This window comes from Leuciscus leuciscus (assembly GCF_965113295.1).
Source record: "Leuciscus leuciscus genome assembly, chromosome: 18".
NCBI lineage: Eukaryota > Metazoa > Chordata > Actinopteri > Cypriniformes > Leuciscidae > Leuciscus > Leuciscus leuciscus.
The window spans coordinates 24,434,412-24,462,281 of NC_138742.1; the positions used below are offsets into that span (position 1 = coordinate 24,434,412).

A 27,870-nucleotide genomic window follows, 5' to 3' on the forward strand; every position below is an offset into this window, starting at 1 on the left:
TCTCTCTTTTTCTTTTTCTTTTTCTTTTTTCATCCCGTCATGGCTTTCAGCCACCTTGTGAAGTCCGTCTGAGCTCTCTCTCATTTCACACATCACTGCGTTCACTCGTTTCCCTGCTTATCTACCCACTTCTTTATAGGCCCTCTATTCTGGCCTTTTCTCTTAACATGCCTACAATTTAGTTCCACCAGTAAAACTATCTCACAAGTAGATAAGCCTGACCTAATACAGCTTTCTGAAGAGCTGAGGCAATTTAAGTCATTTTGTTTAATTCTGCTTGATCAGTTAGGTCTCCACTTCATTTGCTTTCTCCAATTTTCTCCAAATTTGTGTGAAAGGCTAATTGTGTTGGTCATGAGGTCTGAATGACAGAGAGAAAGTTAATTTAACAATGGGAGAGCTCTACAAAATTGGGCCAGAAAAGAAGCTCATGTTCGTGTACACGTGTGGGTTTACTTAGTCATCCTTTTTCGTTTAAAAATATACACTGATTAAACTGCCAATAAGAAAGGTGGTTTACACGTCCAACTGCAAATTGCTAGTTATGTAATCACTTTCTCTCTTTTTTCCCTCAATGTTTTCTGTCACCTAAATCTGTCACTTAAACCTTTCTGCATTTTTAAAATTTAGACTTATCTGATGCAGTTAATCACTTATATGAACATGGCTTCCATGTTAAATGTTATTTAGGAGAAAGGTTTTATGTTTTGTACATTGTTAATTACCACAGAAATTATTTAACAGAAAAAACAGGCAAAATCAAATACACACTGAAGTGTTGGTTCACCCAAAAATTTTAATTATGTCATTAATTACTCACCCTCATGTCATTGCAAACCTGTAAGACTTTCATTCATCTTCGGAACACAACTGTCCCTCCATTGACAGTCCACGCTACTGAAATTTTTTTGTTTGTTTGTTTATAAAGAGATTGTAAAACTCAAACAAATGAATTGAGCAGTTAAGTAAAAAAAAAATCTGAAAAGACACAATCGCTTTATATGATGAGCAGATTTAATTTTGGCTTTTATTCACATATAAACATTCATCTACTCGCACATCAGTTGTGGTAAACAGAAGGTCAAGCATGTTCTTCTGCAAGAACCAATGAGGTTCATTCTTGTGTTACGCAGCATGTTTGAGCTTCAACAGGAAGAACCAGTGAGGTTTGTCCTCGCGCGTCAATTAATACTTGCAAGGATGCATTGAATTCATCAAAAGTGACAGCTGAGTAATTAATAATGTTACAAAAGATTTATATTTCAAATAAATGCTGTACTTTTAAACTTTCTATTAATCATAGAATCCTGACAAAAGTAAGCCAGTTTCCGCAGAAATATGAAGCAGCAGAACTGTTTTCAACATTGATAATAATAAGAAATGTTTCTTGAGCATCACATCATCATATTAGAATGATTTCTGAACTGAAGGATCATGTGACATTGAAGACTGGAGTAATGATGCTGAGAATTCAGCTATGATCACAGGAATAAACTACATTTAAAAAATTAGTTATTTTAAATTGTAATAATAAACATTAAAAATTCTTACCAAGTCTAAACTTTCGAATGGTAATGTAAGTATTTTGTGATTTGGAGAACTGGTGGTGAATTCATTTGAATTGGTGAATTACATTTTTTTCATACAACCTGCTGACACACCCCAAAAATGAAGTTTCATGGTGAGGTTTTATTTATAAATCGTATATTTTCATACAAGTCAGATTGTAAGAATCCATACAAAATCCCCAGCTTGTACAATTCTTAGGAATTCTTATGAGATTGGGTTGTTAAAATCAGATTTCTCTGATTTTGATTTGCAGATTTTAGCAAATATCTTGATACAATTGGGATCTCTTCTGGAACTCCAGAGCAGACACTCAAAATGTAGCTTTTAATTTTTTTACTAATCACAATAAAAAATAGTTTACCTCCATTTACGCTCCATTTATTCTCATTGCTATCTAGTACAAGATATTAAAAGCTATAAGACGTTAAATCTGATCTGATTTCTTTCACAACGGGCAGTTCTGCCTTATTTTTTCTCTTGTTAACATTGCCCTGCATTGACCATTTCATAGAAGGACCATTATTTCAAGATTATGCAACTAGACTTAAGCTTTTTTAATCATCAATTCCCACATGGGTGCAGAGAGAGAGAGAGAGAGAGACAGAGTTGACTTGCATCCAACAGAACTAAATATTTAACTGAATGGTACGTTTGACTCATGGACTGCAAAATTAATTCAGTAATTCCCAGTGAAGGCCGTATTTGACAGTATGTAGACCTGAGCCTAGACTTGTGCTGTCTTGCCAAAGCCAGGTGAACCAAAGGACATAATAAATGTGTAAAGATAAAAACTTTGCAATGATTGCACTCACTGCTCTGAAATGGCCTTTATAAGAAGAAAGAGAATTGAAAATGAATGTGATGTAGAGGGCGGAAGAGAGGGAGGGAGGGAGGGAGATATTTTATCCTCTGCTGGGACTAGTAAATATAAACTGATGCAGCTGTCAAATATTAGCGATATCTGATATGTTGCAGCTTTAAGTGACTGCCATAATCACGTTTAAAAGAACGCCTCACGCAGAGGCTTGTGTGTGTGTACACTTGTTTAGTGATGTAGAATTGTTGACGTGTGAGAACGACAGAAAAAGCAGAGCCTGGGGACAAATCTAAATCGAGTGATGGTGTGTCTGTCAAGTTGCTAGTCTTCTTGTTAATGATTGTCGTCGGGATGTGAGCCTCCTCATTTCACCTTCCCGAGAGATGGTATCGTGTACGCGAATGCGCCGTGAACCGATTTTCCAACCAATTCTCTACAGTCAAATCAATTTCACGCTCTCGGACAAGTTCTGCTAGCATTAAGTGAGTTTAATGGTGCTCTTGTTGTGTTTATTACCAGCGTACAATGAAAAGGCAGTAGGTTTAATTCTCGCACGCTAAAGACTGTGGAAAACAGATAAAACGCAAGAGCGTGAGATGAAAGTGAGCTCGTAATAAAAGAAACAAAATGAATGCGCGAGGGTAAAAAGGGAGGCTTAATGACTGTGTTTGACTGACAGGGATTAGTGCTGTAAGAACACGCGGTGTGATTTGGGTAATTACAGTGCTTTCCTGCTGAGACTGACTGTTACCTTGACACCGCGGCAGTGCTCTAAAGGACTCCTTTAGGAGCTGCGAGGTTGACTTGACACTCCAATAAAAATGGCTCAGAGGAACACCGATCCAGTATCACCCCTCACCTTGTTAACATCATCAAATAAAACAAGTGCTTGAGGAAAAGTTACAAAAAGTGCAGTGATCTTCCTCTCCCCGCACAAACTCATGCCACGGGGCGCATTTTGGGGAGAGAAGGGAATTCTTGAAATGAAAACGTCATGTCTTTAAAATGAACATTTTGAAAACTGCTGTATTTACTAGATTTTCCCATTTTCTGCGGAGCTTGTCTGCACAAACTGCCGTGATGCCTTGGTGTTGCCAGATGCTAAGATGTTCTGAGTGGTTTTAGTGTGTTTCTATGGATTTGCAAGGGAATTCTGGGGGATTGCTAAGGTTTTAGTTGATAGACCAATTACGGGATATTTCAACCAAAAATAAAAGTTCTGCCTTCAGTTCTGCTCCCGCATGTCTTTCTTAACCCATAACTGTACGTTCACACCGCCGCCGACTTGAGCTGCAAAGAAGCTCTGGCCGCCCAGTCAAGGATGCTTGTCAAAAAAGTACGGGGAAGCTTGTTGACGCTTTGGCCGCTCTGAAGTCTGTGTCACACCATGAAATGTAAACAGAAAAAAAACAAGCAATACATTGATACTAGGAACCTTTTATAATGACAGCATTTTTATAACCGATTTGGTCGGGAAAAAAAATATTTTGATTAATATGCGCGAGGGAGAGAGAGCAAGACGTATTGTTTGAAGACGGTGAAGGTGAGTGCGCGCGCGCGGCCGGGGCTCTCTCTCTTTTGTAACTGGTCCCTATATGAAAATAATGTCATATCATAAATGATAGGAAACCCAGCAACAACGATTATCAGTTTCTCCATTTTCTCGGAACTAATGTTTTGGTAGGAACGAAAGTTTACATCGTATGTTTCTCCGGAATCAGCCAGCGCGAAGGACGTCTATATTCCGATTGGTTGCTGGCGTTTGCCGCTGCTTGCCGCTGAACCGCGTCATAGCTCATTGCCATAAAGTTGAGATACTTTCAACTTTCTGGTTGACGCTCAAAACGCCCAAAACGCGACGCCGATGGATTTGACGCTCCTTGCAGCTGAGAGAAGCCAGCTTCCATTGAAAATTAATGACTTCCGGTAACTTTGGAAGCTCAAGTCGGCGGCGGTGTGAATGCACAGTAAGACTTACAGTACGTCCAACTTTAAAACGCAAATAAAGATGTTTTTAATGAAATTTCTGTCCCTTCACTGAGAGTCCATTCCACCAATTAAGACATCGTAAAAGACATGATTGTGTTATATGTTGAACAGATTTAATTTAGCCTTTTATTGAGGTATAAAAAAATACTGTATGTGAGTTGATCAATGCGCATACATAGATCACTTCAAATATGGTAAACAGAAGCTTGATGTCTCTTCAGAAAATTTGGACTAAACCTCTCAATTCATATGGATTAGTTTTACAATCTCTTTATGAACTTTTTGAAGAGTAAAATGGTAGTTGCGTAGACTGTCTGTGGAGGGACAGAAATTTCTTAATTTCATCAAAAAGATCTTCATTTGAGTTCTGAAGATGAACAAAAGTCTTACAGGTTTGGAACAAGATGAGGATGAGTACATGATGACAGAAGTTTTATTTTTGGGAGAACTATCCCTTTAAAGTGAAGTGATTTGAATAAATTGGGAGAAATGTTTTAAATCACTCTCTTTGGGGAGAGAAATATAACAAACAAAGTGAAAATCACCAGTTCTCAGTCACTTAGAAAAGAAACAGCACAGCACACTGATTTGAAGTATGATCCATGTCTGTAGCATTAACCGTGTGATTTGAGTTACACACCAAAGTTTAATATTTTGTTCAAATCTCTAACCCTAATTATGAGCAGTAATAATAGTGATGGTACCTTAGCAAACACTGCTAATTACTGTTCCTGGGGCTCCGAGATTTGAAACGTGCAAATGTTTGCTTTTCTGAACAATGCTTGCTAAGTTTATCCTCCATAAATGAGTAAAAATTTGTCATGTTTGTCAAAAAGATTGCATCAGTCTGTTAACCCTTAGAACCTTAAGCTAAAATAGGTGTTTTTCACATATTTCGATTTTTCGGTTTCATCTTTTTCAGAAATAAATTAGCTTTCAACAAATTACAGTTATTGACCATTACTGTGTGTGGTGAGTTTGTAAATAGAATTTAAATAGACAAAAAAAAAAAAAAATTACATAAAAAAAAAAGATAATAAATTGACTGATTTTCAATAAGAAAAAAACTGAAAAATCATGAACAAAAGAAACTGACACTTTAAAGTTGAAAAATGAAATATAATACATATATACAAGTCTTTTTTGTGACACTGGGTTGCACAGTTTTCATTTAGGACACCTTTTTTCATACACGCACACAGATAAATGCATACATAGACACGCACACATACACATGCACACACCACATGCTAAGATACGTGAAAGAGTAACGGCCAATCGCCTCCCAAGTTTCATTCAAAAAAATCCCAATCCCCTCTTTTGCTGTCTACCACTTCTTTTGCCATCTATTTGTTCGTTTCTTTTATTATTTTATGCAATCCAAAACACTCTAACCTGCTGCGCTTCGTATCTCTCTGTTCAAATCCTTCCTTCCCGCTCTGCCAGAAAGCTGCTGTCATTTGCTGACGGAAAGCATGACATTACCGTAATAAGCGCATGTTGTCTACTGTCAGGCGCAATTTCAATGGTTTTGATAGTGCAAACGGTTGAAGAGTTACGGTAAAATGAATACAGCTTGTTTGTATGTGTCGGCGACGACACAGCCGGTTTAAAAGGGTTAAATGAGATCTGCAGTATAACTTGGCTTCATGAAGGTGTCAGGCCTTGATAAGGTCCAGCAAGACCTTTACCGCCCTTGTGCTTGTTTGTAGATCAGCCTTATAGATCAGGAGAAAATTGTGCAAGCCTCTATATTGTGTTTGCATTGAACGCCCTCACCACACACACCTTCTAGCGCCTCTGTTTTAGTTTTTCTATAGCTCTGTGTCAATCAGTTAGCCATGGTTTCCCCCCTTACATGTGACTGATTGCCTGGCTCATGTGTGAGTGTGTGGTCGGGCACTTGAAGGTCAGTAAGATGATTACTCTTGTGGGATTTCTGTGCTGTTTATCCCCTCTTTCCTCATCTGTTTCCCCCCCTTTCTCATCTGTTCCCAGAGTAAGTGTTGATAGGACCGTGCCTGCTTTTTAAATAAGATCTGGCAGTTGTGTTACATGTCCCTGAGATTGGATTTTGCCAAACTAATTTCCAATCTCTCTCTCCCTCACACACTCCATCTTTCACTTACTTACTCTTTCTCTTTTATCTTTTTTATGTTGGTTCGCAGCTACCCGATGGATTGATCAATGAATTTTAATTTGGGCCCAAGCATGATTTGTTCAAGTTTACTCAGGATGGAAAGGAGATACAGAGATGGGGAGAGGGAAGGAGAGATAATCATAGTGCGGCCTATGCTGGCATTCATTAAACCAGCCCGACTGGACTAGTCTAGCGGGGTTTAATTGGGTGCTTGAAAGGCCTCTGGAATCAATTGACTCTGAGAAAGGGATGAAGAGCGGATGAGAAATAGAAACAGTGACGGGATAGCAGATGGAATTAAAACTAGGCTGCCTGAAGGTTGCAACTCTCCTTGAATTGATTTCTGGACTTATGGAGGAAGGACCGCAACGTTTTTGCTAAAATCGACACTGAGTAAACTCATATCATGCTTATTTCTGTACTTCCAACGATCACCAGTTCCTGAAGTACTGTGGTCCTTAAAACCTTTGAATGTCATTGCATTTTAAAATATCAAACCAATTGGCATTCAAAATTTCACACGATTTAATCACAAATGGAGATAAAATGTATTGTGACACTGGTTGTCAGATGTTATCAGGGTTAATGTGATTAATTACACTTGTGGGTACTTTACTAGCAGTCCACTCTCATGTGACCCACGACATCAGTCATGTGACTGTTCTTCGCCATTTATGAATATGATGACTCCTCTCCTGTGGCCTCATGGCACAGTGAAGTGCTCATCAGAGCCACACTTTAGGATCTCAGTGGAAGCGGTACATTTTTCTTGAATGGTTTAATGGCCAGTTGGTTTGATATTTATATAATGATTTATAAAAGATTCATGATCTAGATTTAGATTAATTGTGCAGTGTAGACAGATGCATGATTATAATGGGAGTTGTGGCGAGGGTCACTGATAAACTCATGCTGTGTGATTGACAGCTCCAGCAAATATAAAGGGAGTGTTCTTTGATCGCTTTCTGTATATAATTTAATCACAAATTATATACCAGATTATTTTCATGCCACTGAGAGAAACAATGTTAGGTTGATCGTTTAGTCACTGGCTTGATTTACTGACGCATAAACCGCAATAAACGATTTTGAGACAAAGAACGTCTGACTTTACATGAATAATTACATGTCAGAAATTACTGATCACCGATCAGGCATTAGATTTAACATAGAAACTTGTTGCATTACTGTCAGGTCCATATCTTACAGTAAAAAAACTGTTTGCAAAACTGATTTACCAAAGAATCCACAGTGAAATATACCAAACAAACAAATAATGCTCAACTGAATGTAATGTTATTTTTCATCCAGTGATCCTGTATCTCTCTTCTCAGTACCGCACCAGTGGGCGGGGCCAACGATGTGATGATGTAGAAGTAGGCTTTGACTTGATGCAGAGGCGGTCTTTCGTTGCACTATAATAACGCCATAATGAGACAAAATTCTAAACGAGTCGTTCTCTGAGCTTGGATTCAATAAAATATGTTTTTGGACTAACAAGGACATTTTGAGTTCTGAAACTTACAGGATGTTTTTACATTACAATCACCTCTTACATGTCAAAAGTTTAATGATTTCTTAATTCATGACCACAACATACTGACCACAAACCTTTGAATGGTACTGTATATGTCTCACTAACACGTGCATTACTCCAGCTCGATCAGTCTAACTGTAACCGTCTCACTCAAGAACACACTCATATTTTTACAGCGTGGCTCAGTACGTTTGCAGGCAGGAGCTCTGGTGTGGTTCGCCATTTCTTTTTTTAAATTGCCCCACGGACCAGCAGTCATCAGCTTGTCTTACCAGGCTCAGCAACTATCTAAATTATTAATCTAAGTCTGGGAGCGTGGACACTTCACAGGAAAACCCCAGAGGCCAGACAGGTCTACTGTCCAGACAGAGAGACAGCGCATATCAGACATTTTACCCAGTATCTTTTTTTGATAAATATAATGTAGGTTGGAGCAGTGGCCCTGTGGTTAGTGCTCCAGACATGAAAACCAATGAAAGAGAAGCAAGCTCAATTCCATCTCATATCGTGTACTGATCCCTCTCTTCTCCCTGATTATTTCCTGTCTCCTGTCCAAAACCTTAGACTAGTCAATGACTGAACTGGCAGCGTTTGAGTATGAAGACGCCTATTAAAGAAACTTGTTTCAAGTCAATGCACCATAACACCACGAATAAAATAAAATGTGATCTACTGGACTATACATACTACTTTTCACTCTCAGGTCAGTCCTATGCAGCTGATGTGCTGTTAATCGCTCGCGAGGTCGTCGTGTGTGTTTCCTTCTCTCTTCTCCGAACAAATGAGTCAGTATTTCTTAAGTGTTGTATTAATTTCTGGCTTGTTGAGGAAGCCGTGCAGCAGCAGGAATTAATTGCTTCTTTGCAGTGGTTATGTGAAGAAGCAGCATGCTGCGTGGTGATTAAAAGCGCTTCACATGGAATATGAATAAGAGCATAAATCACGCCGAGCGGCGGGCCGCGTAATGAGAGAAACCGCTCACGTGGCATGTCTGGGTCAATCCACGATCTCAGCGATTACTGAAGGTCATGGGAGGGAAGGAATCGAGATCAAGAGGATAGCAGCACATAAGGTGCATCACATGAACTGAAGTCAAATCTGTACCACTTTTGCATGTTTTGTTTTGCTTTTGTTTTGATTTGTGAATTTGTTTTATTTTGTGTATTTGTTTTGCTCTGCTTTTTGCTTTTGTTTGTTTGTTTTTGCTTTGATTTTTGTTTCACTTTGCTTTTGTTTGCTTTTGTTTGTTTTTTGCTTTGCTTTGCTTTTTGTTTTGCTCCAAGTTTTTTGTTTCGCTTTGTTTTTTTTTTGTTTCTCTTTTCACTCTTTTCACAATTCTGAGAAAAAACATGTTTTTTTCCCTCAGAATTGGACTTTATAACTTGTAATTCGGAGTTTATATCTTGAAATTCGGAGGAAAAAGTCGAAGTTTTTAAAAAGTTAAAAAGTTGCAATTATCTTTTCATTTTTTTCAATTCTATGGCGGAAACAAGCTTCCATAGTTTAGCTTTTTGCTGTTATGTTATGCTTTGATTTTGCCTTTTTGTTTTTGTTTTAGGTTTTTTTTTATGGAATAAAAAAAGCAGATAGTCCAGAATGTTATTGCATTTTACCTTTAAATTCTGTACTAGTGACATTTAAGGGGATCTTTAGGTTGTTGTATCACATTTCTGCTAAGTGTGATCTTCCTCAAGTACACCATTAGAGGCCTAGATCACAAAAATAGAACGAGAGATCAAGAAAGAGAGGAGAGAAATCATGACACATGGAAAAGGGTGACAGACAGACAGAAAGGGGATGAAAGCCGCATGTGTATCAGCTTTCTCTCACCTATCCATCACCTTGGCGGCAGCAGGTCTGTGGTTGGGCCTGTTTGCTGTCACTGAAGCTGTAGTGAGGGAAGCAGCCATTTCACATCATTGATTTACATTAGTCAGAGAAGAAAGCAGAAGAATGACTGAAGGGAGTGACTCACACGCACACACACAACCCCTTGTGTGCAGCCTTTTAATATTGCATTGGGTGTTTGGTGTCTGCTTTCTACTTGATGGGGTTTAATTTAATCTACGGTGGATAACTTTCTCTCTGTGTGGGGCTCTTTTCAACGCACTGACAATTGCAGAGCGAGAGGAGAGAGGGGGCAGAAGAGGAGAAAAGCCAAAGTAACAAGACAGAAGATGGAAAAAGAAAAGGGGGATTATGGATGGAGGAAAACATAAGTGGGAAGAGGGAATGAGTGGAGGATTAGAGGAGAGGATGATGGAGTGACAGAGATGTGTAAAGATGAAGAGGAGAGAGGGTCAGAGTGGGCTGATGGCTAGAGGCAGGATGAGCGTGTGTCTCCTGTCAATGTCACCTTAACGTGTCTCACTGCTGCAGAGAAAGACACTTTTCTTACAAAGACTCTCATTGAGTGGTTGACCTGATTGGTTCAGACCTTCCTTAATTGCTCAACTTTGTCCGATAGTGTTGTATCATATGAGAACATTTTACTTTCTGATTGTTCTGCTTTAATAAGACCTGTATGTGTATGCATTGCATTTTGGCGAAGAATTATACCAAAGAATGATAGCAATTTTGATATTACTGAATTCTATTTATTTTCCAGAAAACATTTTAATAATGTGCTTTGACTTCAAGATAGTATATAACAATTTAAGGCCATAATTCATTTTTAATATATATATATATTTACATCTGTCACAGTTAAGATATTATGTATAACACATCTGTTAAAATGTATTTGTTTGTTTTTCTTCCAGATAATATTTTTATAATTTGCTTTGGCTTCAAATAAAGTACTTAACAATATAAAAAGCTATTTAAAAAAATAAAAAAATAAATAAATATATATACAATATTACACTTACTATTTATCTTCCACAGTAAGAATGGTTCTTTATACATGAAAATAAATATCTGCCTTTATATTTCAGAAAGTAGGTCCCTCACAAGGATAGAGAAAATAAATATTTTACAAAATGTACTTTTACAGCTGTCAATTTATTATTATTAATATTAATAATAATAAATAATAAGTAATATTTATTTTGTTAATGTATTCATTTATTTTCCGGGAAATTATTTAAAAATGTGCTTTGTTTTCAATACAGTGTATATAACAATATATAACAGTGTATATTAAATATACGTGAAAATATATATCTGCCTATATACTTCAGAAATGGGGTTCCTTTGCTACATCATCACTATATTTGGGGTTCTTGGGATCAAAGCACTTTGAAAACCCCTGTCATAGAAATTTGGGGATGTTCTCTTTTGACTTAGCAACCACCCAGAACACCTTAGCAACACATTAAAACCACCCAGAACACCTTAGCTACAAGATAGCAACACCCAGGGACCCACCCATCTGTGCGGTTAAACAGATCCAATGGAGAATGAAAGGACATTATTTGAGGATAGAGAGTGGTGATGACATCAGGATACGTCGCATAATGCCAGGCTTGACCATGTTTAATCCACATGACATCACAGTACCCTTTGACCCTGACTCTAATACATTTTGTTTACCAAATTTCACACATTTCAGAATAGCGCACAAATGCGTCTACATCTCAACAACTGGCTTCTTGAGGCCGAAAAGAACACCAGTTCAACCCTGCTTTTGTCTCGGGTGAATGGTGGGCCACTAATTACCTCTCCTCCCCTTTCAGTGTTTGCTCTTCTGTAATACAGCTTAACATATTCACATCCCACCCTAAAGATGTTCATGAATATGCACAAGCCCCCTCGGTTTAATCCTCATGATTGACAGGTTGACATCTTTATCAGAGTGATTGATGGAGCGCTGATTCCCTTCGTTTCGGACATCTCCTCCTCGCCCCTCCCTCCCTCTCTCTCCCTCTCTCTCCTCATACATTCCTATGGCCGTTCCCACACTGTCATTAGCCATCACGCTAAATAACTTAACCTCCCTCGCTAAGGTCTCTTTAAGCTCTCGTCCTGATTGCTTCGTCTGAATAAACCTGTCGCGCTCTGTTTTGCGTGAGTGTGTGTGTTTGTGTGTGTTTTTGTGGTGTGACGCTCACTAAGCCCCCCTGCTCTGGTAATTGGACCTGCTTTCTCTCAGCGGCCTCCGAGCGCAGTAGGAGCTGGCAGTGCGGCGGGGGGAAAAAAAGAGGCCAGAAAGTCATTCTGCGCGTCCAAATGCACTGCACAAATCCATGACATCAGTATTCTGGTCAGACTTCAGTTCAGACACAAAGAAAAGAAGCGAAAAAGGAGGGGAAGGCAAGAGAGAGAATACGAGAGCGAAAAAGAGGCACGCACAAAAGTCTTTTGACTAGGAATTAAATGTGGCCCGTAGCTGGCTCTCTTTTTCTTTTCCTTCACACCATGTCTTTTAGTGCAAATAAGTTTCAAGCTCACAGAACAGAAAAATCAATTGCCGCCATTTAGAGCATACAGCTGAAAAAAGACACTGAAAAGAGTTTGACACACACACACAAAAACAACTAAAAACATGATGAAATAAACGCTTTAGTTTTAAATGGGTTTTGTGAGTTTTCTTCTTTGTTTTTCAGAACACGGTGGATCCAGACACAACTAGACCAGCCGTGAGCCTGATACTCCGGACCGGCAGGTGAGTGACAGGATGTTGGACAAATGACACAGGCACATAACCAAGTCTTAATGAGACACTGACTTATTAAAAAAAGCTGCCCTCTTGTATTGGACCTTCCCAGCTATATTGGACATGTTGATAATTCTATATATTGGATAGATAAAAATAAAATAAATGGCAGTGGAACCATGGCATATTGAAGGTAATACCATGGTGATATAATAACCTGTCTCAAAGTGTTTTGAAACTTAATCTGCACTTAAAATAATTTAAATTGCATTATATAAGATACAATACAGTATATCGACCCCAGTGAAACAATAAAAAACAAGTTTGGGGTCACTCGGTAAGATTTTTGAATGTTTTGGAAAGAAAGAGGTCTGTTATTTTCACCAAGGCTGCATTTATTCGATCAACACTACAGTAAAAAAAAAAAAAAGTAATATTGTAAATATCATTAATAACTTTTCTATGTTAATATATTTCAAAATGTAATTTATTCCTGTGATCAAAGCTGAATTGTCAGCATCATTAAATCATCATTAAATTATCATTTATATTTTAACAACTTTTTTATGTTCTAGTCATCTAGTGCAGTTTTATTTCTTTATTTTACATTTGTTCTACATTTGAAAGTGTCAATATTTTTTGTGACGTTGTATTGCATGGTACAGACTCATTACTGTGTTCATATGCAGTACCACGGTACTTTTAAATAATGCTGAGATTAACAGGGTGCATGTCCAAAAACGTACTACATATCCAAAAACATTGTACAAAAACACCATGATACTTTGTGTGAGAGATTAAAGGAGAGCGTGTTATGATGTGTACGTAGCAGATAGGAATCGTTGATGCAGAAGGGAAAACTGAAATGACGGTATAAATATATGAATGAAATAAAAGGGGTGAAAGTAGGACACGGGGTCAGAGCTCTGTGGGGTTCTCAGCTACAAACACACGCACACAGCACAACCTTTTTGCATGGTAGATCGACCCTCACTGAAAACACACAAATGCTTCATTACTTCTGCCTCATAGACACTTACAATGTCCTGACAAAGAATGACCTCACACACATACGGACACACACAAACACATACACATACAATACCAGTCAAAGTTTTGACACACCTACTTATCGATTTTATTAGTATTTTCAACACACATGGAAGTATTGGAATTAGGTAGTGCCCACAATTTATATTTGCCTACAAAACTAAAAGACTTTTTAAAGGTACAATAAAAGTGGTTCCAGATCAGCCATGGTCACCATTCGCTTTCATTGTATGGAAAAGAGCAGCTTGCACATTTTGCTAAATATCTACTTTTGTGTTCCACACAAGAAAGAAAGTCAAATGGATTTAGAATTTTTTTAGTCAAAAATAAGTTCTATGATTCAACTTTTGAAACAATTGATGCATACATTTTTGGTCAAGATCTTGTATTTACAATGACAATCTACTCCAGCACGTCCTTCCAAGACTTTCAATAAAGTTAATGTCTAGACTAAGCTACAGTTACTGTGAAAAGTTTTAGGAACTTGTGTAAAAATGTGAGGATGCTTTCACAAATAATGTCATAAATATATTTTATTTATCAATTACCGGTAACTTCCGTTAATTAAACCAAATCAGTATTTGGTGTGACCACCCTATGCGTTTAAAACAGCTTTTGTCATAGGTACACTTGCACATCGTTTTTCAGGTATCTTTGCAGAAGGTTTCTTCAAGTGTCTTGCTGCTGTTCTTCTGGATTTAGTCTGTCTCAGTGTTTCTGTTTCTTCATGTAATCACAGACAGACTCGATGATGGTGAGATCAGATCATACCGGCTGCTGTCAGACTCCTTGTGCATACAAAAATACTCACTGGATTATTACAATTAATGGCAAAAGTTTGGAATGTTTGGCAATGGAAACTGATATTTCCTACTGACACACTACAGCGAAATATATAAATAACTAGCTTAAAACTTTTTTTTTGTTGGTGAAAATACTAATGTGTCTAAGACTTTTGCATACTATAGTATTGTATTGTTTTCCTCATTGCCAATTTACATGTTGAATAACTTGAATATGGCAGTGAGGGGGAAAATGCGTGTGGAAAGTGTGCAAAGAAAAATAATGTGAAAGTATGTGCAATAAGCCTTACACTATTATGGTACTCACAATATATATATAAATGTATATCTAAATATATACTTTGGCAGGTCTGATTCAGTCAAGTGTGTCCAAACTTTTGACTGGTAGTCAGGTCAACCTGGAGGTCAGTGAACTTTCCCCTACGATTGAATCCTAGGCTTTCTGTGAATGCTTGGATCAGTTCTGTTTATTCCTCCCACACTCCCCTCTCTATCCCACACCCACCCAGCAAAAAGACGAGAACATATTCTACAAAGATTCCTCTGATAAAGATCTCCCTCTCTCTGTCTCATACACACCCACAGGCTCACACAATGTGCATATGGTTTCAATCTCTCCAGCTGTCCCACAGTTGCAGTCACGATAGGCCATCCTGGAACAGTACACTGTCTGTGTGTGTGTGTGTGTGTGTGTGTGTGTGTGTGTGTGTGTGTGTGTGCTGTCTCTGAATATGAAGAGTAGAAAAAGACATCGGAGGTTAGAGGAGTGGAGGATAGAGGCAATGGGTGAGAAAGAGACACGGTCTGTTTTGTCTACCAAGGTTTCTGTCTAAGTCTCACATTCTCCTTCACACACACAAGCACACATACTCTCTAGGGATGAGATATGCTCTAGAAAGCAGGCATCCTGATTTCCCAGCAGGCTGTGCTAATGGCACATCAGGTTCAATCTGCCCCTCACTCTGTTTTGTTTCATTTTTGTTTCGCCCTGTCTCTGTGAGGTTACTGTACATTTCTCAGTCCCAGTTCTGTGGTGAGCGGCGGCTGGCTTAGTTGTAGTCTGTTCCAGCTTCACACCAAGTTTACATGCACTATATTTCTATTTTCATTCACACTAAGCGGTTTGGGTGAAAAGTGTAAGGGACCCCAAAAAATCTGCAAATGCATCTGAACCATCTGACCCACAGAGAAGTGTTATCAGAGAACATGCCAGTAAATGTGCATCAACCACAGTCAATGTTTAAAAACATGATTTTGACTTTTTTTTTTTTGTCATACTAAATGCTGCATTGTCATGCTTGTGACCCTCTATAAAACTTCTTTTATTGCTAAATAAACAAATAGTTCACAGGCACAGGCAATAAGACAGAGAGAATACAAACTTGTTGAATGGGCCATTTATAGCTGTTTTTAAACTATCTGTACAAATACTTTCCCCCTCAAAACTGCAAATAACCTCCATGTCCGCCACATTATAAACATTTTTCCACTTTATTTCTTTTTATTTCCTTTCACCTGGTTTGGAGGGTATAAATAACTCCTTCAGAGACATGAGTCAGTCTACTTGTTTTCTTTTGGTGTCAGGAACATCCTTCTCTTTTGTAAAAAAAAGAAGAAAATGTTACAAGGACAGTTCTTGTTGTTTGTCTACCACCAACCCCCTCATCAGATGTGCCAGGGCTCTTTAAAGCTGGTAAAGCATCCGTAGGTGTAAGTTTGAGCTGTCAGTCAAGCTCCACGACGCAGTGACTGGCAGATGGACTCTCTAATAAGGCCATTCCTCTTTCTTAATTGGGCACATTCTTGGTGGCGACCGGTACCCAATCCAATACTCATACAAAAAAAAATTAAATGATGTATAATCTTGAAAATCCCACTAGAGAGCCAGAACTAATCCATCATTCTTTTTCTAAAGGTTATTTTTGGAGAAATAGCGCTCCTTTGAGTGTATGTCAGCAGAAGTGTTGGTTGAGGCGAGATGTGGGAGGATGTGGGATGAATAGCGTGTGTTTTTTAGGAGAACTTTAAGTGTGTGTTTTAATAGAGCAACAAAAAAAGTTTTCGGTTTGTGGTTGATTATTAATTTCTGAAAACTGCACAATTTTATGTTCGGACAAAGCATTGGGCTTCTTAATTTAGATTGGCTTCAGCAAGTGTCCTGCAGTTATGTATTGGTGTTTGTGTGTGCGTATGATTTACTGTACGTTTGAGTGTGTGAGATGAGAGGAGGGGCCGTGACCCATCCCGCAGTGCTGTTTGTATTTTTCCGTGGTCTGCTGCCATAAGGACGTGTAGAGATTTGTTACCTAGGGTACCATTTATCATAGTAGCAGTGTCGTGCAGGGGCAACATGGGAGGAAACCAATCATCCATCATATACATGGCCTGTCTCCACAGCAACACCACGGCCCGTGACCGGAGTCGGAAGGGCTGCTGGGGGATTGAGTGGATCACTTAGGATATGTTCAGACTGCAGGCAAATCTGAGTTTTTCTCAAATCAGATCTTTTCAGGTAGACTGTCCACACTATTAATTGCAAGTAATCAAATAAGATTTGTGTGTCCAGACATAACCAATGTATCTCCATGGGTTGCTTTGGTAATGACGTAGGTGTACCCACGTTTCTGACGAGGCTTTCAAAACAGATGCAGGAAAAATGGAGGTGCATCATATCTTCCTCTCCAAATAAGTTCCCTGTCGAGTCACGGTGCAGAAAAACTCTGGATTTTCCATGTCATCTAATCGCAGCTCCGCGGACCAGCACTAGTAGTATAGCTAGCCTTCTGTTCAAGCATTTGATCATAACTTTGACTGACGTGTGTTATCAGCAAATACAATTTTGATGCGTAGTGACAGAACGTCCCAGAGGCCCAGCGATGTGTCGGCGGCTAGCCCGCGCTGATGTCATCAACATGGGTGGGGGGAGGTTGCTATATAATGCAGTACAATAGTGTACAATATCAATTTTATGTCAACACTATCAACGCCGAAATTAATCTGCAGCAATCAGGTGGTACAAGTAAGAGCTCTGTAAGTTATGTTACTTTTTATTGTAACGTTATGTGCTTTGAGACAAGAGGTAGTTTAACATCATCTCATGATGTTTGCAGACTCCGCTGTGCTCGTTCATGCGTTTTGAAGGAGGCGTGGCTTTGGAGACTCTCTGTAGGGAGGGCGGGATCTCATGCTATTCAATAAGAATTGAATCATAATAATAGAATTAATTAAAAAAACTAAAAATGCATATATAAATAAATAAACCCACACATTGCAGTTGCAGTTTAGTAATCAGATAGTGACTGAAATATAAAGCAAATTAAAATGCTGTTTTAGTGTTATTTAAGTAGTTACGATAACTTTTTTAGCAGGCAATATGAAGCACTTCTGTCTCTGCTACTAAGTGTCTGGGTGATTTATTTTTGAGTATGTAGACTTTGCACAACCCTGCAGCAACTGGGTCTTTTTTAAACAATCTACTTGAATCCTTTGAGCCCTGACTGTGTGTGCGTGTGTGCGTGTGTGTGTGTGTGTGTGTGTGTGTGTGTGTGTGTGTGTGTGTGTGTGTGTGTGTGTGTGTGTGTGTGTGTGTGTGTGTGTGTGTGTGTGTGTGTGTGTGTGTGTGTGTGTGTGTGTGTGTGTGTGTGTGTGTGTGTGTGTGTGTGTGTGTGTGTGTGTGTGTGTGTGTGTGTGTGTGTGAGAGAGAGAGCCCCTCTATTGTGATTGTGAGTATAGTATTTTTGGCAGTAACCAAGGCCATTATGCCAGCAAGAGTGTGGAGGAGAGAAAGTTTGAGCTCTTTTTCACTGTGTCCACCAGGAATAGCAGTCACCCCAGGGGTCTCAACGAAACTTATTTCCCCAGTTGCTTGGATCACTCTACCAGCAACGTCCGCTTTTACTAGTGCATAAAAGAGTGGAGTAGGGTGAATCTAACTGAAAACATGTACAGGTCATGTTTTACCCCCAAATCAAAAGTAAGTCATAAGAAATTATATTTTGTAGTAAGAAAATGAAGTCTAGGACAATTCATATCATTTTTTCCATCTACCAGTGTTCATCTTTCGATAAACAAATTGAACACAAGTAATATTCATCATGACCCAAGCAGATTCTTACAATATCTGTGTGCTGAACCGCTAAAAGAAAATAATCTTCCTGAAGAGATGAGATGTAAATGACAAACTGTGATGGCCAGGATTTATGCCACACAATTCTTATACATAAATCTTTGCATTGATCAATAACTAAAAGGACATTACTGTATTGGTTTGGTTTAAGATCTTTATTTGTCATTGCACTTAGTTATTTGGCTTAAGGTTAAAACAGGGTTTCTCAAACTCTGTCCTGGAGGGCCGCTGTCCTGCACAGTTTAGGCTCCAACCCTGATCAAACACACCTGAGCAAGCTAATCAATGTCTTCAGGATCACTAGAAACTCACAGCTAGGTGTGTTTGATCAGGGTTGGAGCTAAACTGTGCAGGACAGCGGCCCTCCAGGACCGAGTTTGAGAAACCCTGCGTTAAAACATTAAAACCAGTTAAAATTCATCTTTGGCTAAAATGTGATTTTTAGAAACACAGCTTAAATTGTCAAAGTTCATTTTGTAATTAAGATGACTTGAAATGTTTAATACCTGGTGTGTTGTGGGAATGGACCAGCCTAGTGACACAGAGATTCAAACAGGAAGCTGATATGTTTTAATGGGAATTCTAAAGGAAATGAGACTGTACCAACTTTGATGTATTAGAGGGGATATAGGACAATGTGATGTCTTGATTAATGTGATTTTTGTTTAATAGAATTATTTTTGCATTAACTAAAATAGATCCATAGCTCTAAATTTAGTTAAATGTATTGTATTCATTCCAGGGTTTGTGTTGTTACTGTTGTGAGAATTTGGTAGCCTCGTATAAATTCAGTGTATGTTTTATCTAGTGACAGTCTTGTTATGTATCCTGGTACAATAAGTGGTGCTGATTTTGGTTATCTGTCAGTTTGAGAGGCTCAAGCACAATTATGTCCTTTTTGAGTGCTGGCCATTTCCTGTGATGTAACCTGAATTGAATATAATATTTTTTTTGTTGTTGTTACAATTGAAGACCATTTTGCTTCCTGTTTTGTGGTGATAGACTAATTTGTTTTTTGTTGTGATTGGTTAATGGCAGATCCATCACACAAACAAAGAATAGTCATAGGACAAAAATACATTTATTTTGTATTATTCAAAGTTGTCGCAACAATGTTTTATCCCTAATTATTAAAGCTGAAATTAGCTTTTTTTTTCATATTAAAATACTTCCTCAAATCCAAGCTTATTATGTAAAGAAAACTCCTGTTTGGTTGTGTAGATTGTTTATGCTGACAAAAGTGCTGGAGAGACAAATGTTTTTGGAAAGTTTTAATTGTAAGCTTTTAAATATCTACTCATTTTTTAATATATATATAAATAAGCATATTTAATTAAATGCAGTGCAGGAAATGCATGAAAAATGAAAAATGTGTAATGTTGTGGGATGCTTGACAACAATGTTAATGCAAAACAATCTGAATATTCCTAAATTAGGCTTAATTTTCTTCAGAAAATATAATTGATGCATTGAATTTATCTTTTGGTTTTGGGGTATAATATTACCGGGCATTTCTTGACAGTATTTGTGAGATTGTTTTGTATGAGAGAGGGTGGGGAAGAGGAGGGTCATTCTGGACTCTGTCTTTAATAAATAAACAATAAAGAAGCCAGAGCTTCTCAATCCCTTTTATATCTCCTGTGACATTCTGATGGATTACACGGCCATCTGCAGCAGAATCTGTCTGTGTGTGTGTGTGTGTGTGTGTGTGTGAGAGAGAGGGGAGGGGGTAAGCCATATTTTACACACATACATAAATCCAGACAGGCAGTGCTTTGTTATGCGCGTTTGTCAGCAGGCCATTTGGGTTAAAGGGAGTGAGAGACAGGTGAGCAGGTTGAGGGTTGTGCATACAGAACAAAGATGGACGACAGATGAGTGATGGGACAGAGAGAGTTGCTTCAGAGAGTAAATGAGTGATTGAGTGTGTGAACTTCCTTAATTAATCAGATCCTTTTAATGAGTCAGATCAAAGGTTCATGTATAATTAAAAAGCAGAGCAATAATGCACCTGCTTCATCGGGAATTATGTGTGTGTGAGGGCGAGGAGAGAAGAGTAAATCTCATAAAACCATGTCATATTTCATCCCAAAATCCAAAATAAGAAATGGTGCTGTATTATATTATATTAATCAAAGTGTAAATTTACTAAACGCTTAATAGTCATGAAAATAATGTCACAATGCTAAATCAATCAATCACTCTTTTTTGATTTTGGGTTTAAAGGTGATCCGTAAATGTTTTCTTGAGATTCACCCACATATAAACCAACTAGAAACTAGACAAGTCTCACTGTCATATACCCCAAGGGTTTCCCTAAGGGCACAACCTTTTTCAATTTATCATCTTGAACTTTAACTCTGAACGCCTGGCCTTGACCTCCATCACCATCCACATCATCAATCTGCCGTGCGCTCAGGGTCCTTTCTGTAGTCATGCCCCAAATATCAGCAGGATGTTTTCTGAACCAGTAGACACCACAGATTGTACCCTTGTTAATAAATTGTCTTTTAATATGGCATCTCTCTTTTCAAATTGATTGCTTGCGAAATTGCCCCTCAGGAAGATAGAAATCATTGGTAAGGTAATTATGTTAATATGTCTGCAGTCCGGTGAGGAAAGAGCCTCTCATCCACGTCTCACTTCGTGCGCTTGAGCAGCTGTCAGAAAAGAGACTTCAAGAGTAGACAAGTTTGGAGATGAAAAAATGGCCTTATTTTCCTAAAGGAATGTTTTAAAAGAAGGATTTAAGCAGATCAAGCGTTTATCACAGGATTATATAAATTGTTGCTGAATGCATTTATATGATATGATAATCTGATATAATTTGCTCTTTTTGTGGTTCATTTCAGCACAAAGGGCTTTATATTGCAGATGACGAACTCCTTCCTAAGACTGTCCAAACAAGTTTTCACACACTAAACACAGGTCTGAGCCTTTACAACTGACATTTGTATGGTTTTTTTTAAACGGACACACCTTCTGGAAAGGTTATATACTGCAGACATTTACTGGATTTCTTCTTTGTTATTTGCTTTATTGGTTAGGACAGCCAGGCCATGCACACTACTCACCTGACCATGTCTCTGACTCTCTCTGGATTTTAAATGTTGGAACAATCCTGTTATCCTGAAGCATAAGAATAGAAAGTCTTATCTTGAGTTATACTAAATAACCTATGAATATTACTAAACAGTAATATTCAACAATAGTATGTAAGAAATAATTGATTAGTCAATAATTCTGCTTACATTGCCATATGCATGGTATATGTACCTTATTGTTCAAAAGTTAGGGGTTTATAAGATTTTTGTAATGTTTTTGAAATAATTCTCTTATGCTCACCAAAAGCTGTGTTTATTTGATCATGAATACAGTAAAAACAGTAATATTGTGGAATATTGTTTAATACTAAAACAACTCATTTCTATTTTAATATATTTTTAAAAAGCAAAACTGAATTTTCAGCATAATTACACTAGTCTTCAGTGTCACATGATCCTTCAGAAATCATACTAATATGATGATTTGATGCTCAAGAATTTTTTTTTATTAATGTTGAAAACGGTTGTGCTGCCTAATATTTTTATGCAAACTGTCATAAAAAAAAAATTCATGATTTTTTGATGAATACAAAGTACAAGAGGAGCGTTTATTTGAAATAGACTAAAATAAATACATTTTTAACAATGTAAAAGTCTTTACCTTAACTCTTTTAATGCATCCTTACTGAAAAGTATTAATTTGGTACTGGTACTAAAGATTTGCTATTATGTCCTTACATCACTGATTAAAGATATATATATATAAATATATATGAGACAGGGTAAATGATGACAGAATACAGCCCAAGCTGCCATTACAGCTTCATATAAACATGTCAAATTGAACTACAATGTGGCTAAGCTGCAGCCTTTGCATAGACCAATTATAGAAAATTAACATCATTGGATCTGAATAAAAAATTCAACAATGCCAGTATGATAGCAAATATATTGGTTATTATTTTAATTCACAGTGACACAGACATGGATGATCCCTTCAGACCAGACAAGACCCAAGTCTTTTTTGCTTCAAAGTAGTGCCAGTCTCACTCCCTGATATTTTTAAATTTGCAAAGCTCTTCTTTTGTGCCCCGGTCATCTTACGTTAATGAAAGACTTTTGTGATTGTACCTCAAGATTAAAGATAGAGAGAAATAAGAACATTATGGGATTCTTTTCTTCTTTCTGTTTCACTCATAATTCCTTGTGAGGAAGAGTGCAAGTGAGGAAGAGTTGTTAAAATTAGGGACGTGTTAAATGATATTCAAGCTCCAAGAAGAGTTGTCGGAGATGACAAAGTACAGGCAGGGAATGATCAATGATGAATACAGTTTGATGCATAGTATTGATTCGGAGTCAAAGTGAGTGTTGCTGTGATTTAGTCTCAGGTGTGGTTGATCCAGAGTGGGCTTAGAGCTGGTATTGATCTCTGAACTACCTGAAGGCTCCTGCCTGCCTGTGTCTGAAGCAGTGGTGCAGGGGAATGGAAGGACCCTCCATCAAAGTCACTTGTAATGCAATTCTGGGATGAAGAATGAAATCACACAATTTTAGAAATCGTATGTGGTTTTGATGAAAGGATTCGTGTGTGGATACTTTTGGGGTACGTTCCAATTGCTCGATAGTGCCTTGTGAAGTGGACTTCACTGAGTATTTAGCCAAATTAGGTAATACGATTACAAATCACAGGGAGTCTGAAAGGCTAACTTTACCCTCCATTCATTGTTCACCATCTCAGTACTACACAAAGTTAGGCTAAAATAAATTAGGTGAAATGTATTTAAGAGGTGCAGCATTTTTATTCAGATACATTTGTTTCAGATGCGATTTTACAAAGTTGTTTGAGTTTGGGACATACCTAAACAGAGTGGTTATTCAGATAGAAACACATCTATCATTGAGGTCTGAGTGAACTGATGTAAAAAGCAACAAGGCGGACTCAGCGTTTTAATATAATAAAGGCTGGAACTGTTATTTATGGCACCCACCACCACTTACTATGAGGGCAGAGCGTGACTGAACTTCTCAATTTTGATGGAGAGGCTGATGCCATAAAACATGCTGTAAACCACCCTAGTTTGAAATATAGAAATGGCTCGTATAGTGCATAAGTGTGTGGAGTATGTACAGTTACTGTGTTCACCCCTGAAGGGGACTGTGAGAAGAAAGGTTTGATGGAGAGAGAATATGTTTTCATGCACAAAACTTGATCAGCTAACCTTGCGTTTAAGGATTTTATTCTCAATTAAATTAAGGTACATCTGATTCTTGAAATCAAACAATATTCTAATTAAATAATGTGAATCTTTATTGAAAGTTGAATGTTGTCTAGTATGTCATCATCTGATTTATAGTAATGTGTTGGTTTGTTGTAACTATGCCAGTTCTTCAATATCTTTCGATGTTTCTCAATACTGTTAACCATGAACTGTTGATATGCAAATGAGCAGAGATGGATATTTCTGGACTTGTGCTTCACCTTGGTTATATCTTATTAAATAAAATCATATAAAGTCATTTTGAAAGACTCCTTTGCCCTCCACCCTCACCACTGGGGTTCCACAGGGATCGATGTTAGGCCCGTTTACCTTTTCCTATGGTGATTATGTAACATCTTTCTGTCTAATTTTAGAAACAGAGGCATATGTTTTTACACTGTTGTGCCCAACCCCCCCACCACCACCACCACCCACACCCACACCCACCACCCCTACAGTCTTCCCACTATTGTCTCAGCTAGCCTTTGTGATCTGCTTTTTAGTAGCTTTACCCCTCCATAAATAACTTAAAGGATAGTTGCTTGTGCAGGTTTAAATGTTTATCTCTTTAAAGTTTTAACACTCTCTCAATAAGACAAAATCTCACAACACAACTCAAAATCTTATTGGAATCACGTTTATCTTTATGTGAAATCTTTATAACAAAAGAAAATTAGTCAGAGCAATTAGCTGGAATGCTGGAAATAGAGATGGCAAAGCTCTTTTTCTCATTTCACTGTGAATCTGTGCCCTCTCCTCTGTAGTGACCATTCGTCACGGTACACCGATGTCATTTCCTGTTCCCAATTTTGGCAACTGTGCCTTTGCCTTGTGCCCCCTCTTTCCAATATAGACAGATGACAGCAATCCATCACCACTGTTAGCCTCATGTCTGCAGGCTACGAGCGTGAATGAGCAAAATGAAGAGTTTGTTGATCTTTTTCCATATCTCTCTCCCTCTGTCTCTCTCTTGCTGCTTTGTCTTTGAGCTGTCCTTTGTGTTTCCTGTGCCATGGGTATTTATTGTGGGAACGGCTGCGGCCTGCGAGTAGAGTTAGCTTACATGAGAATACACACCCACATGTTATTCTCCCCGTTCCCTAGATGTGTGCATACACACCTCCGTCATGGAGTCATATATAATCATTCACTTCATTACTTAGTCATGATTTTCTTGCACTGTTGGCCAATTCAGCAAAGGAAAGTCCACAGAATTAAAGGGATATATCACTCAAAAATGAAAATTCTGTCATTATTTATTCAACCTAATGTTGTTCCAAACCTGTACCACTTTTTTTCTTTTGTGGAACATAAAGGAAGATACTTTGAGAAATGTCTGTTTTTTTAACTGTATTCATTAAAAAATCATACAAAATTTAAAATATTAAGCTGTTTTTAACATAATAATAATAATGAGAAATGTTTCTTAAGCATCAAATCATCATATTAGAATGATTTCTGAAGGATCATGTGACACTGAAGACTGGAGTAATGATGCTGAAAATTCAGCTTTGATCACAGGAATAATTACATTTTAAAATGTATCCAAATAGAAATCAGGTATTTCAATTTGGAAGAATGCTTCACAATAGTACTGTGCATGTGGTGTGCATACCTTACCAACCCCAAACTTTTGAACGGTAGTGTATAAATAGCAAAAAAACTTTTTTAATTAAATTTAAATAACTATATTAGATGCTTGAGCAGTGAAATTACGAAATCGTGCTTAATAGCTAAAAGCGTTTGCGTTGTGTAGAGTATATTTCAGATTTAAGCAAATTCACTCATGGCCAGAGTTTAATATAAGAGACGAGAATCACTGGGAAGAAAATAATGGAGGAGCAGTTCAGCATGAACTGATTTAATAACCGAAGCTTTCCTGCTTATCTCTCAACCAACAAATCCACTATTCACCCAGAAGGCAAAAACCTTCCCACAATGCCACTCTACTCGATTACTGTAAATAATAACCATTGTGTCATGGCCATCAGTTCAGAGAAAGGATACCTTGACAAAAATCAGAAGCAATCATTTCCGGCTGGAAAACCTGAGGACGCATAGATTTTTAATTTATTACGCACCTTGTACGTCGAGGTGACAGTCTGTCATCGCTTTTAAATACAAGCGAGCTTTCTAGAGCAAAAAGGATCAGGTCTTTCTGCTGAGTCAGGGCTGGTACCCTGCAGGCCACTGTAGCAGAGCTGTATTCATTACCTTCTATTCCTCTGAGACACGAGCTTTATTAGAGAGCGACAGGCGGGTGGGGCAAGAGTTGAATCAAACGGAAATGTTGAGGGTAGAGCCGGGCGCTTTATTATCAGGAGAAGAGCAGAGAAAGACAGGGCGCTATATAATGAAAAACATGTTTAATGCATTTGCACATCAGATTTCTAATGCAATTGACATCTGAGAGAGAGGAAGAAAGAGAGAGAAACTGAAACAATTAAGGTTTCTACTCTAATCTATATGACAAAAAAAACTACAAAATGTAGTGTTGCCACCACTTCCAACTCAACCCTTCAGTGTGTGCGGCGCTGCTTAGCTGACCTTGGCATTTCACTTGGATTTATGGGTCAGCGTAAGCCTTTGACCAGTCATATTTCACTCTGTTAACACATCAGCAAAGCATGACTGAACACAGTTGTGTCTTGTCATTTGTTTTGGTTACGAGTAGTATGGACTACGTCTATGGTGTTCATGTGGTGCAATTATGTTTCAACTGCACAGAAAGAGCATTTATACTCCCTTTTTTCTATTGTGGAAGGAATGTCAGATGTGTTTGAAATGACATGAGGGAAAGTAATGGATATCCATTCATCTCAATTCATTTGTGAGAGCTTAAATCTACGGAATGCACTACCTTTCCCTCCTCCGCTTTTTCTTTGTCTTGGGCTCTTCTGTGTTTAGACAAGCTGTTCATTATGCTTGTAATAGTGATTGTGTGTAATCAAGTAAATGTAATTAGGTGTGGGTGTAATTAAGTATCTTCAATAGTTTGGAAGAGGGTTAATGAGACCTCTTCAGCTTCCTGTTGGGTTTTGCCTCTCAGGTCTCCTGAAGGAAGTGCTTTGTGTGGAGAGGAACTCTTGTTTTCTGTTTTTCTGTTTCTGTTTCCTTTTCTGAGGTGAAATGCCACTTTATAAATACAATAATTTTTCTTGCTTCCATCTTATGTCTTCAGACATCATTCACACTCCGCTCACGTCTCACGAAGGAGACGGGGAAAAGACGGGAAAATATCATTAATTTCCTGTCAGTTTGCTTAACTTTTGTGTCTTTGAATTTATTTGTTTATTTATTTCGCTCATTTAATGCTGAATGCAACTTGACATCGCATCATCCTGAGGGTTTGCAAACACCTAATACGAGGAGAGAGAAAAGGGAGCGGAAAATTGAGATGGATGAGAGCTGGAGGAATGGAGGTTGTGTGTGTGTTTTATGTCACAAGAGACAATATTTGTTAAATGTTCTTGGTGTAGCCTTTGGCTCTGATATTCTGAGTGTAAACAAACTCATTAAACCCACAAAACAGACCGTTTAATTGTTTAATTTGGTTTGAGAGCTCACCGAGACAAGCGCAAAGTTTTACTGCTGTAAAGAGTTCAGTGTCCTTTTATTACATTTCTACTTTTGCCCAAATTCATCCCATCTTGCCTTCATGTAAGTGTCAGTTTAGCATATTTCAGAAAAAGTCAACACAATGTTCATGGTTACAATAAACACAATGGGGCCCTATTTTAACGATCTGAAACGCAAGTATCAAGCGCGAAACGCAAGTAACTTTGTGGGTGGGTCTTGGGCGCTGTTGCTATTATACCGGTGGGATAAATTACTCTTGCGCCCGGCGCAAATCTAAAATGGGTTGGTCTGAAGTAGCTTCATTACTCATAGGTGTGGTTTGGGCGTAACGTGAAATAAACCAATCAGAGCGTCATCTCAC

At 38.1% G+C, this 27,870-nt stretch overlaps 1 protein-coding gene across 7 annotated transcripts in view; it reads left to right on the forward strand.

Moving 5' to 3' along the window:
* Positions 1 to 27,870, forward strand: part of sulf2b (sulfatase 2b) — a 141,155-nt gene that overhangs the window by 11,826 nt on the left and 101,459 nt on the right. For 6 of the 7 annotated variants that reach the window (XM_082145041.1, XM_082145042.1, XM_082145038.1 and 3 more), the window contains one exon: positions 12,600 to 12,658. The exons of the other annotated variant lie outside the window; for it this stretch is intronic. The gene's annotated coding sequence lies outside the window, so the exon portion shown is untranslated. The remainder of the gene's footprint in view (positions 1 to 12,599; positions 12,659 to 27,870) is intronic. 7 annotated transcript variants of the gene reach the window in all.